This window comes from Eretmochelys imbricata, chromosome 1 (assembly GCF_965152235.1).
Source record: "Eretmochelys imbricata isolate rEreImb1 chromosome 1, rEreImb1.hap1, whole genome shotgun sequence".
In the NCBI taxonomy this organism is placed as follows: domain Eukaryota; kingdom Metazoa; phylum Chordata; order Testudines; family Cheloniidae; genus Eretmochelys; species Eretmochelys imbricata.
Window position 1 is genome coordinate 140277528 of NC_135572.1, and position 10230 is coordinate 140287757.

Below are 10230 nucleotides of genomic sequence, written 5' to 3' on the forward strand. Positions count from 1 at the left end.
CTGTAGCCAGGAGCCTCTCCTCATAACTACCCCTGTGGCCAAAATGCGAGAGGCCGCATCCGCCGCGTCCGAGGCCGCTTGCAAAGACGCTCTGGAGACCAGTTTCCCCTCCTCCACGGCACAGAGAACTCCCCCCGAGCTTCCTGGGGCAGAAGTTCTGTAAACTTAGCCATGGACGAGCAGGTGTTATGCCCATAGCGGCTTACTATGACATGCTGGTTGGCTATACGAAGTTGCAGGCCTCCTGTTGAGTAGACCTTCCGGCCAAACAGGTCCAGTTTCTTGGCATCCCTGTTTTTAGGGGTGGATCCTTGAAACCCTTGACGTTCTCTCTGATTGGCCACGTTGACCACCAAAGAGTCCAGAGGAGGGTGGGTGTAAAGATGTTCATACCCTCCAGAGCAGTGCTTCTCAAGCTATTGGATGTGAGGAACCGGCAATTTTTTTTTTCCAATGTGCGTGCAGACCGGCAGCCGAAGGCTTGCAGACCGGTACCAGTCCGCGGACCACCACTTTGAGTAGCACTGCTCTAGAGGGAACAAAGTAGTGGTGCTCGGCCAGAGAAGCAGGAGTTTGCCACAAGTTCTTAGATGTTTCGGTTATCGACTTGACAAATGGCAGTACAACCCTGGACAGGCCGGAAGGAGCCAGGAAGTCTACGACACCTCCACTTCCACCGTCTAAATCCACTTCCACCTCCTCTGCTTGAATCCCCAGGCTTCGGGCGGCCCGTCTCAAAAGCTGTTGAAGAACCCGGTTGTCCTCCAAAGCTGGGGCCGTTGAAGTCCCCGCGACTGCTTCATCAGGTGAGGAGGAGGAAGAGAGAACAAGAGGTGGGCCCAGTTCACTGCCTTCGGCACGCGGGCTGTGGAGCCAGTACCGATGAAGAATTCTGCACCGCAGCCGGTGCTGGGGCAGTTTAATCCAGCAGGACCAAGACCATTGGGGTCGGTAGGGACGGAGCTGAGGCTTCCACCAGTGCCATCACCTGGAGAGCCAGTGCCGAAACACACCTGCTTGGAATGGACATGAACAATCACTCGAAGAAGAACCATTGTCATCATCTAGTCTGACCTCCCATATACCACAGGCCATAGGGCTCCCCTGAATTAATTCCTGTTTGAACTAGAGAATATACCTTTGCAACACTATCATCCATTTATTACTAGTCTCATAACATTATATATAAATTCAAACTATCCAGCTCTGTACATAGCTGATCTATATTAACCTTCTTCTCGTTTCCCTCCTCCCCAGTCCTGTTTGTCATACCCACTATTGCATCCTGATTTAAATTAGGCAGAACTCTTCATGGCAGGGACTGTCCTACTCTGTGCTGAGCTGTGCAGAGTATAATGAGGTCACAATCCTGATTCAGACTTAGTGCTACCTTAATGCAGACACAGGTACACTATTTCCAGACAGAAGGGTGACTTCTAAATTAATGGGGTCCCTTCAAAGTATTTTGAAAAATGAAAAATTATTTTCTTAAATATAATAAGCACCTACCCATCTCTCTTTTTAAAAAAGAATTAAGAAAAAGGTCTGAGGCTGTTTTGTCAACAGTCCTGAAGGTTGGAAAAGGAGAGAGAGATAAGAGAAGGTACAGAGAAATTTACAGCAAGTTATTTATATGTAGGCTTGGCAGAATTCTATTTTACATATAATTTTAACAGCTAGCATCAATGCTTATTTTTAAGCATTCCCCATCCACCCCTGATTTTTATCAATTTAAATTTTTACAATTGTGAAAAATTATGGGAGGGAGGTCAACATCCAGTCAAGTAAATATCCTTCAACTCTAATAAGTTCTCAAGCAGCATTTTTCTTAACTCATCAATCTGTAAATTTCAATTATCAATGGAAATATTTTTTCATAGAGGGCCACACATGTGGGGAACCGACATTTACCAAAAAAAACCCAAAAAACCCCCAAAAAAACAAAACAAAACCAAAAAAAAAATAAACAAAAAAACCACCTAATCATTCCAAGCCTACTATATGGTATTAAATACTTCACAAACACCTTTGCTATTTTCCATTCTGGGATCAAAATAGGTTTACTTTTTTTCCCAAAAGGAAGTACAGTGTGCATGCTTATTTCTGCAATGCAGATGTTCAGTAATCCTAGTGACAGCAGTTGGGACCTACTGAACAACAGAATTAAGGTACTGGTGGAAGAGAGAGACATGAAAAAATACCAGATTTTACATTATAAAATTAAAACTATCTACTTGTGTTACTGACATTAATATTACAATGTATCATTAAAAAGTAGTTTTCCCTCCTTTGTAAATAAAAAGCATATACAGGTATTTTTAATAGGAAATTAGGTCTAAGGTAGAATCCATTTTCGTCCATACGTTTAAGAAAGGCAGGCTTTCAAGAAGCAGAAATTCAATTTTCATCTTTTTATACAGCAAAGCTGATAAACCGTTAGCACAGAAAAACTTCTAGTTCATAAAAAATGCTGAGACAGATTTTTAATACTTGTCTTGACAGACTTGTGCCAGTAAAAGAGCAAATATAATAAATCTTACAGCTAGATGGTAAACACCGAAACTAGCTTTATCAAAATATTTCCTTCCTGAGTTGGAAATATATTGATTATTTAACAAAAATAATCCTTTGTATTATCTGTTATAAAGATCACTAAGCAAGTTTCTATGTACTGTCAATAGGATTATGGGAAACTTTACAGCACAACATGAAACATATAATTAGCATAAATATAAAGCAATGAACTTTTGACTATCTACAAACAGTATTATACTGCAAAGTTTTGAGTTTTTAGACAAAAGGCAATATGTCATTACAATCAAATCAAACTGTCTGATCCTTCACAAATCTCTTTCATAATAATCCATTCAATACAAAGAAGTAAATTTCAGTATCCATCAAGAGACTGTGTTTAAAATATTACTTGAACATACTTTAGGCTGAAGAGTTGTCACAAGAAGAACAGAAAAATAAAAATTTTCAATTATTTTTTAAAGTGCAACTTCTCTTCACTGTTGTGAAATTTAAAACAAAACCATATTTTGTTACTGTATGAGAGCCAAGATGTGAAACTGACCAATGTAGTTTCACTGTTCAAACAGAGGAAACAAAGACTAATTTACTTGTGCCAAAAGCATTCTGAAATAAAATATGAAACTAGATTCAAAATTAGCTAAATCAGCAATCCTTTCAAGAGAGAAGGTATGCCACCCTTCTTAGGGCTGCAGATGCAAAATACAAACAGTTCTCCCATCATGTTTTCAGGTTCTCAAAATTCTAAATCTTCCAACCTAGAATGATGAAATAGTATGTAAGGAGCCACCAGATTTTTAAGAAAGCTGGACCCAAGCCTATTAACATTCTTAAAACCAAAATCTTCAATGCAGTCTGCTCACAAAAGAGGAGATTTTGAATAGTTTTGGTTTCAGAGTGGTAGCCGTGTTAGTCTGTATCAGCAAAAAAAAAAAAAAAAAAAAAAAAAAAAGTACCTGTGGCACCTTTGAGACTAACAGATTTATTTGAATATTTTTTGAATATTTTTGTTCATACTCCAACAGCTCAAAAAATGTCCTGAAGCATTTTTAAACTAGATATGAAATTCAAAGACAGATTGGCTGAAAATTGTAAGCTGAATTTTAATACTGTATATTTACATTATGTAAGTGCTGGAAAAACCACTCACACAATTTGGCAAATTTACCATCTTAAACATCTGTGTTGTTTTCCATGTCCCCATACAAACCTGGAACACTTTCTTAGAACATATTCATCAGGCCACTACCCTAGTTTCATTCAAAACCTTGCCAAAGACTCATTTCTGCAACAAAAACTAATTAGAATATTAAACTTTAAGAAAAATCTTTACTTGCTAAGAAATTTGCATGGGCCTAACATCTCCACATCACAATTTATGTGCCCTGTTGAATCCCACCCTAGCCCCTCTGACTTTAACTAACCCTCACTTGCCATGGCAGGAAGCTTATTATTTGTTCAGTGAGGCACCTAGCATACTTTTGAGCATAGTACAAATAAAACAGGTGGGGGGGGGGGGGAAGAGAGAGCGAGAAGGGAATTCCTATTACAAGTGTAGTAAGAGCTGCCCAGACACTAGTATGGAATGGGATGCTAGAGATCCCTATAGAGCTGTTTGCACTTCTCTACCAAAGCAACCAGCAGCACCAACAACGTAAAAGCAGCACTTAGAGAAGCTAGAGGGGAAGTCCTTATATAATTATCTACGGTACTCTGCCCTGGTCCAATCAGCAATACCTCTAAGCTCCAGGATTCTGGAAGCTAGGATCACAGAGGGTCTATGGACAGAGCACTGTTATTCTGGAGCTGTGAAATCCACCCCTTGCCACAGAGCTGAGAGCCAGAATTGACGGTATTTTTTTTTTAAATTTTTCAAAAGGGTTTTAACCCTCATGGTTGTGAAGAAAGTCTTCCAAGAACAGAGTAACTGATGACAGCTTTAATTGATAGTTCAGAAAGGTTCTGACTGACCCAAGGTTAATTCCGAAATGAAAGATGACAATTTCATTGTCAGTATTGTTAACTATATCACTACTGATCATTTTACAGCTACTGTGCTTAACCCCAAAATATCTTAAAGATTCTGTGCACCCCCAAAATTGTGTGTAGTAAATAGTGACACTCTCCCTGTGCCCATAAGCTGGATGTTTAAATACATTGGGGGGGGGGCGGGGGAGGAAGGAAGGGGGGAGTACAACACTTCCCTTCCCCTAAAATAATTTTTGTATCCGAACAACTTGGGGATAAATTTAGTAAACACTAAACTCGAGTACTTACTGAAACAATAATAAAGCTTTAATTTTGTTAGCCTCTTAACACAAACCTAACAATACCAAATATATTACTTTATTTTTTTTTGTTGGAGCATGGGCAACACTGACAGTCCTGGAACCTACTGGCACAGAGTCAGTCACAGTACAGGCCCCTGCAGCAGCAAGAGGAAGCTTAGCAAGATCAGCAGGATCCAGCACAGCAGCAAATGGCAGAAGTTGCAGGCCCACCGTTTCCTCAAAGCCAGCTACAGACTCCTCCTATGTGGCAGTCTCACACTGGATTAAATAGATGCCATGCTACCTGCACCCACGGTGCTAGCAGGCACACATTCCGTGAGCATCCTCTCTCTGCATTTAAAGGTGTGTCTCTCACTGGCAATTTAAAAAGCCAGCACTATCCAACTGCCACCACCTACAAGATGCTGACAAAGGCAGTACACAGATCCTCCCTCACCAGAACTACTTACTGCTGCAGCTCATCCTCACCTACACAGGAGGACCAGCGAAGTCCTCTGCACATGGGAGGCTGAAGTCCCCTCAGGACAGGACACAAGCTTTTCCTTACCGTCATAAAAGATGCTTCTGAAGGAAGTAGGTCCCAGATAGATTATTCCCTTCCTAAGTACACAGCTGAACTCCAGGCTCACACACATTCCTGTGCCTGATTAGAGATACAAGTCTACAACCCCCAATGGTGGTGGTTGCATACCATCCCCCACCTGCTAACTCTTGCCCCTCTTCAAAAAAACAACCTCCCTCCCCCTTCAATTGGCTTCCAAATCTCAACTTTCAAAAGCCAGCAAGACCATTTCCAGTGCTAATATTAACAAAGATATATTTGTGTGAAAACTCTGCAAAACACTCTGTTTTCTGCAAACATTCTTGTGGATAAAAAAAAACAAACAAACAAACAAACAAGAAGAGGTCACCAAAAATATCAGAATTTTTGCAAATATTTTGCTGCAGTATTTGCCCAGCTGCATTATTTACCCTGAAAAAGCACCTTTTCCATCCCATTTCATATGGTGGAAAAAACAGACTATAAGTTTTCCAGTTAAATCAAAGCATTTCAGAAGGGTCTTCCTTTAAAAACTGTCAGTTTTTTCCACAAAATTTATTGTAGCTGAACACAGTAGAAAATGTATTCACAAATCCAGATGGTTAACATTTTTCTACAATGAGAAGAAAATATTGCTTGGTACCAGCAGACTAATTTTCCTGATCTCTTCCCTCCCACCCCTACACACATAGCTATTTATCATTTTCATTTATCACCACCAGTATAACCCCCTCTCACCATTATCTGTCCTTTCCTCACAATTTTGACTCCTAATTATTCAGTTCCAACTTCATGGTGGTGCCACTGGTAACTCTGACTCAACTATGGATGGCACTGAAAGCCCTTCACTTCTTTCTCACACAAAATGTACTTACATATCAAACTTTTCTTTTACATGGGCTTTAAAAAGTAACATCTATTCCATCAGGTTTTCCTATACTTGACCATGATAGAATCCAGGTGCTTAAATAATGGTACATAGAATCATAGAATATCAGGGTTGGAAGGGACCTCAGGAGGTCATCTAGTCCAACCCCCTGCTCAAAGCAGGACCAATCCCCAATTAAATCATCCCAGCCAGGGCTTTGTCAAGCCTGACCTTAAAAACTTCTAAGGAAGGAGATTCTACCACCTCCCTAGGTAACGCATTCCAGTGTTTCACCACCCTCCTAGTGAAAAAGTTTTTCCTAATATCCAACCTAAACCTCCCCCACTGCAACTTGAGACCATTACTCCTTGTCCTGTCATCTTCTACCACTGAGAATAGTCTATAACCATCCTCTTTGGAACCACCTCTCAGGTAGTTGAAAGCAGCTATCAAATCCCCCCTCATTCTTCTCTTCTGCAGACTAAACAATCCCAGTTCCCTCAGCCTCGTCTCGTAAGTCATGTGTTCCAGACCCCTAATCATTTTTGTTGCCCTTCGCTGGACTCTCTCCAATTTATCCACATCCTTCTTGTAGTGTGGGGCCCAAAACTGGACACAGTACTCCAGATGAGGCCTCACCAATGTCGAATAGAGGGGGACGATCACGTCCCTCGATCTGCTCGCTATGCCCCTACTTATACATCCCAAAATGCCATTGGCCTTCTTGGCAACAAAGGCACACTGTTGACTCATATCCAGCTTCTCGTCCACTGTCACCCCTAGGTCCTTTTCCGCAGAACTGCTGCCTAGCCATTCGGTCCCTAGTCTGTAGCTGTGCATTGGGTTCTTCCGTCCTAAGTGCAGGACCCTGCGCTTATCCTTATTGAACCTCATCAGATTTCTTTTGGCCCAATCCTCCAATTTGTCTAGGTCCCTCTGTATCCTATCCCTGCCCTCCAGTATATCTACCACTCCTCCCAGTTTAGTATCATCCGCAAATTTGCTGAGAGTGCAATCCACACCATCCTCCAGATCATTTATCGAAGATATTGAACAAAACCGGCCCCAGGACCGACCCCTGGGGCACTCCACTTGACACCGGCTGCCAACTAGACATGAAGCCATTGACCACTACCCGCTGAGCCCGACAATCTAGCTAACTTTCTACCCACCTTATAGTGCATTCATCCAGCCCATACTTCTTTAACTTGCTGACAAGTTAAACAAACATACTCTTGTTTATATACATGCACCTAATTTAAATAGTGCTACTCTCTTGTAGGTTTTATAAGTTTCAGATGCTCTATGAGCTAATGTTTGCTAAGAGTCTCAACCTACTCTTTGTCCAAGCTAAGAAGGGTATCGTATTACCTTAAAACAGCAACAATTTGAGATACCTGGCAACGAAGCCCATTCCCTCCAGTAAGAGACTCATTTTGCTTACCATATCACATTTTAACTACAAATTGTTGGTCAAATTTTGAAGCTGAAGGTTCAGATACTAAACTAAGTGGTTTGGTGAAGACCTCTACCTTCAATGCCTTACTTGCTTAAGACAACAAACAAGGGGAGAGCTGCCTATGTGTTAAAGGGACACCACCTTGAAAAAAAAAAAAAGTGTGTCTGAGAAAGTTGTGCCTACTATAGTTACAAGCAACACCTACCACATCTTTTAGTGTGAGATAAATAATGGTAGATACTTCACAGAACAAACACACAAGATCACAGCCGCCAGGAGCCTACAATCTAGAATTTTAGACGTGACCTAACAAGAGAACAAACAAGAGACTGCACGTGTGTGGTAAGGGAGGAGGGGGTGCTTCGAGATGATGTAGTTCAGTGGTTCTCAACGAGGGCACATTAGAGACAGCAACAGGCTCTGGCAAACCCCAGCCACCATTCAGCCCACGTTTAAACAGGTGGCTGAGTGCTGCTAGGTGCCTCTGAAAAACTTTGAGCACTTCTATTGTCACCAAAATCCAGGATCATTAGTAGAGGCAGCAGTGTAGGAAACGTTGAAATCTGTGAAAGGCACATGGACAAGGACCTCCAAAAGCTAGACCTGTCTGGGCATTACTTGTCTTGCCTACAACTCTGGGTGGCAGCTGCCAGGCATTGTTCACCTAATATAATGTACTGACATGGGAAAGGGCGATCCCTTCTTGACGAAAGTACCACAGGGCACTAGGGATGAACTTAGAGGTCATAAAAAAAAAATTAAAAAAGCCAGAAGAGGCCTCCAGGAAGCTATGGACTACACAGATATGGCCACAAGGTTGATAGTCATGGCCGTGACTACTGACTGTTGGCATCTGGAATACCAAGAGAAGTCCAAGATGCCATCCAGGACCTCCTATTTCAGTGGATGGAGTTTTTCAATACACAACGGATAAAGGACCACTCTGAGGTTACTGGGGATGTATACACCAACCCCATACAGGAAGCCCAAAAGAGATAACTGTCTCGTCCTTATTTTGGGGGCAGATAGAGTACCCACTGCAGAAATGATTGTGCTACTTGTCTGATGGGCACCTTCTCAGCAGATTTGATGGGAATGTTAGCAACCATATCAGAGCCTTTCAGGAGCTGCCTTGTCTCATTCCATTGGGCGTGGACCAATATCGCTTCGGACAAATGTGTGTAGAACATAGTTGTCTCTGGCTATCCCATTCACTTCCATGCTCTCCACCCTACTCAACCCTTTCCCTGTTACCCTTCAGGGACTCATCTCATGAGAGGGGGGGAAAACGTGGCCATATTGCTTCTGCTAGGAGTCATGGAAGGGTTCTTAAGTAGTACAGAAGAGGCTTCTACTTTCAGTATCTCCTTCCCGAAGAAGAAAGGAGGGATTTGTCCTATCCTAGACCTGAGGGGTCTGAACAAATTGTATGTATAGTCTCAGATTCCAGAATATAGTGCTTTCCTCCAGCACCCCGTGTGTGCAGGCTCAACTGGTTCATGGCTATCAACCTGCAAGGTGAGTTCTTATATATAGCCATTAAACTGGCACACAGGAAGCACTTGAGATTCACACTGGGACCGGATAATTATCAATATAAAGTACTTTGAGATGTTACAGTAGTCAGTGTAGATCCCAGAACATGTCCTTCATCCCTGGATTTTGGAGTCCATGGCCTTTGAACCTTTAGGGTATTGATGGAGGATAGCAACTGAGGCGGCGGCACAAGGTACAGGAGCGGCCCCAATGGATGCTACTATTTAAAAAAAAAAAAGAATAGTTGCAGGTGCATGAGGCACATGCCCACCTACAGTGGGATCCACACTGACTACACCAGTGGCTCTCAACCTTTCCAGACCACTGTACCCCTTTCAGGAGTGATTTGTGTTGCACACCCCCAAGCTTCACCTCACTTAAAAACAACTTGCTTACAAAATCAGACATAAAAATACAAAAAAGCGTCACAGCACACTGTTTCCAAAAAAAAAAAAAAAAAGCTTACTTTCTCATTTTTACCATAAGTTATAAAATTAATTGGAATATAAATATTACATTTCCATATATAGTATATAAAGCAGTAAGACAAATCATTGCCTGTATGAAATTTTAGTTTGTACTGACTTTGCCTAATTTTACAACAGGTGCATAAAAAACACTAGCAAAGATCTAGATGAGTTGACGTACCCCCTGGAAGACCTCTTTACAGGAGGGGGAAATCTGGTGTGGATGCTTGAAACGATGGTCCACAGACGAGCCAGGACAGCCTCTTATATTGACACTGGCCCATTTGTGACCGGTTAGACCAATGCTACGTGCACCTCCTTTGCAGTGGTGCCCTGCATGAGTGATCTCCAGTGCTGTCTCTAGGGTCACTCTCAAAAGGTAGAGGAGAGACATCCCTGCTTGATACCAGGAAGAAGGCAAAGTCTGGCAATAGCGATGATGAGTAACTCTCCACAAATGGCAGTGCTATGTGATAATGTCTCAGCTCCAGTGACTGGTGCCACTGGACATACCAGGAGAGTATCTCCAGAGATGC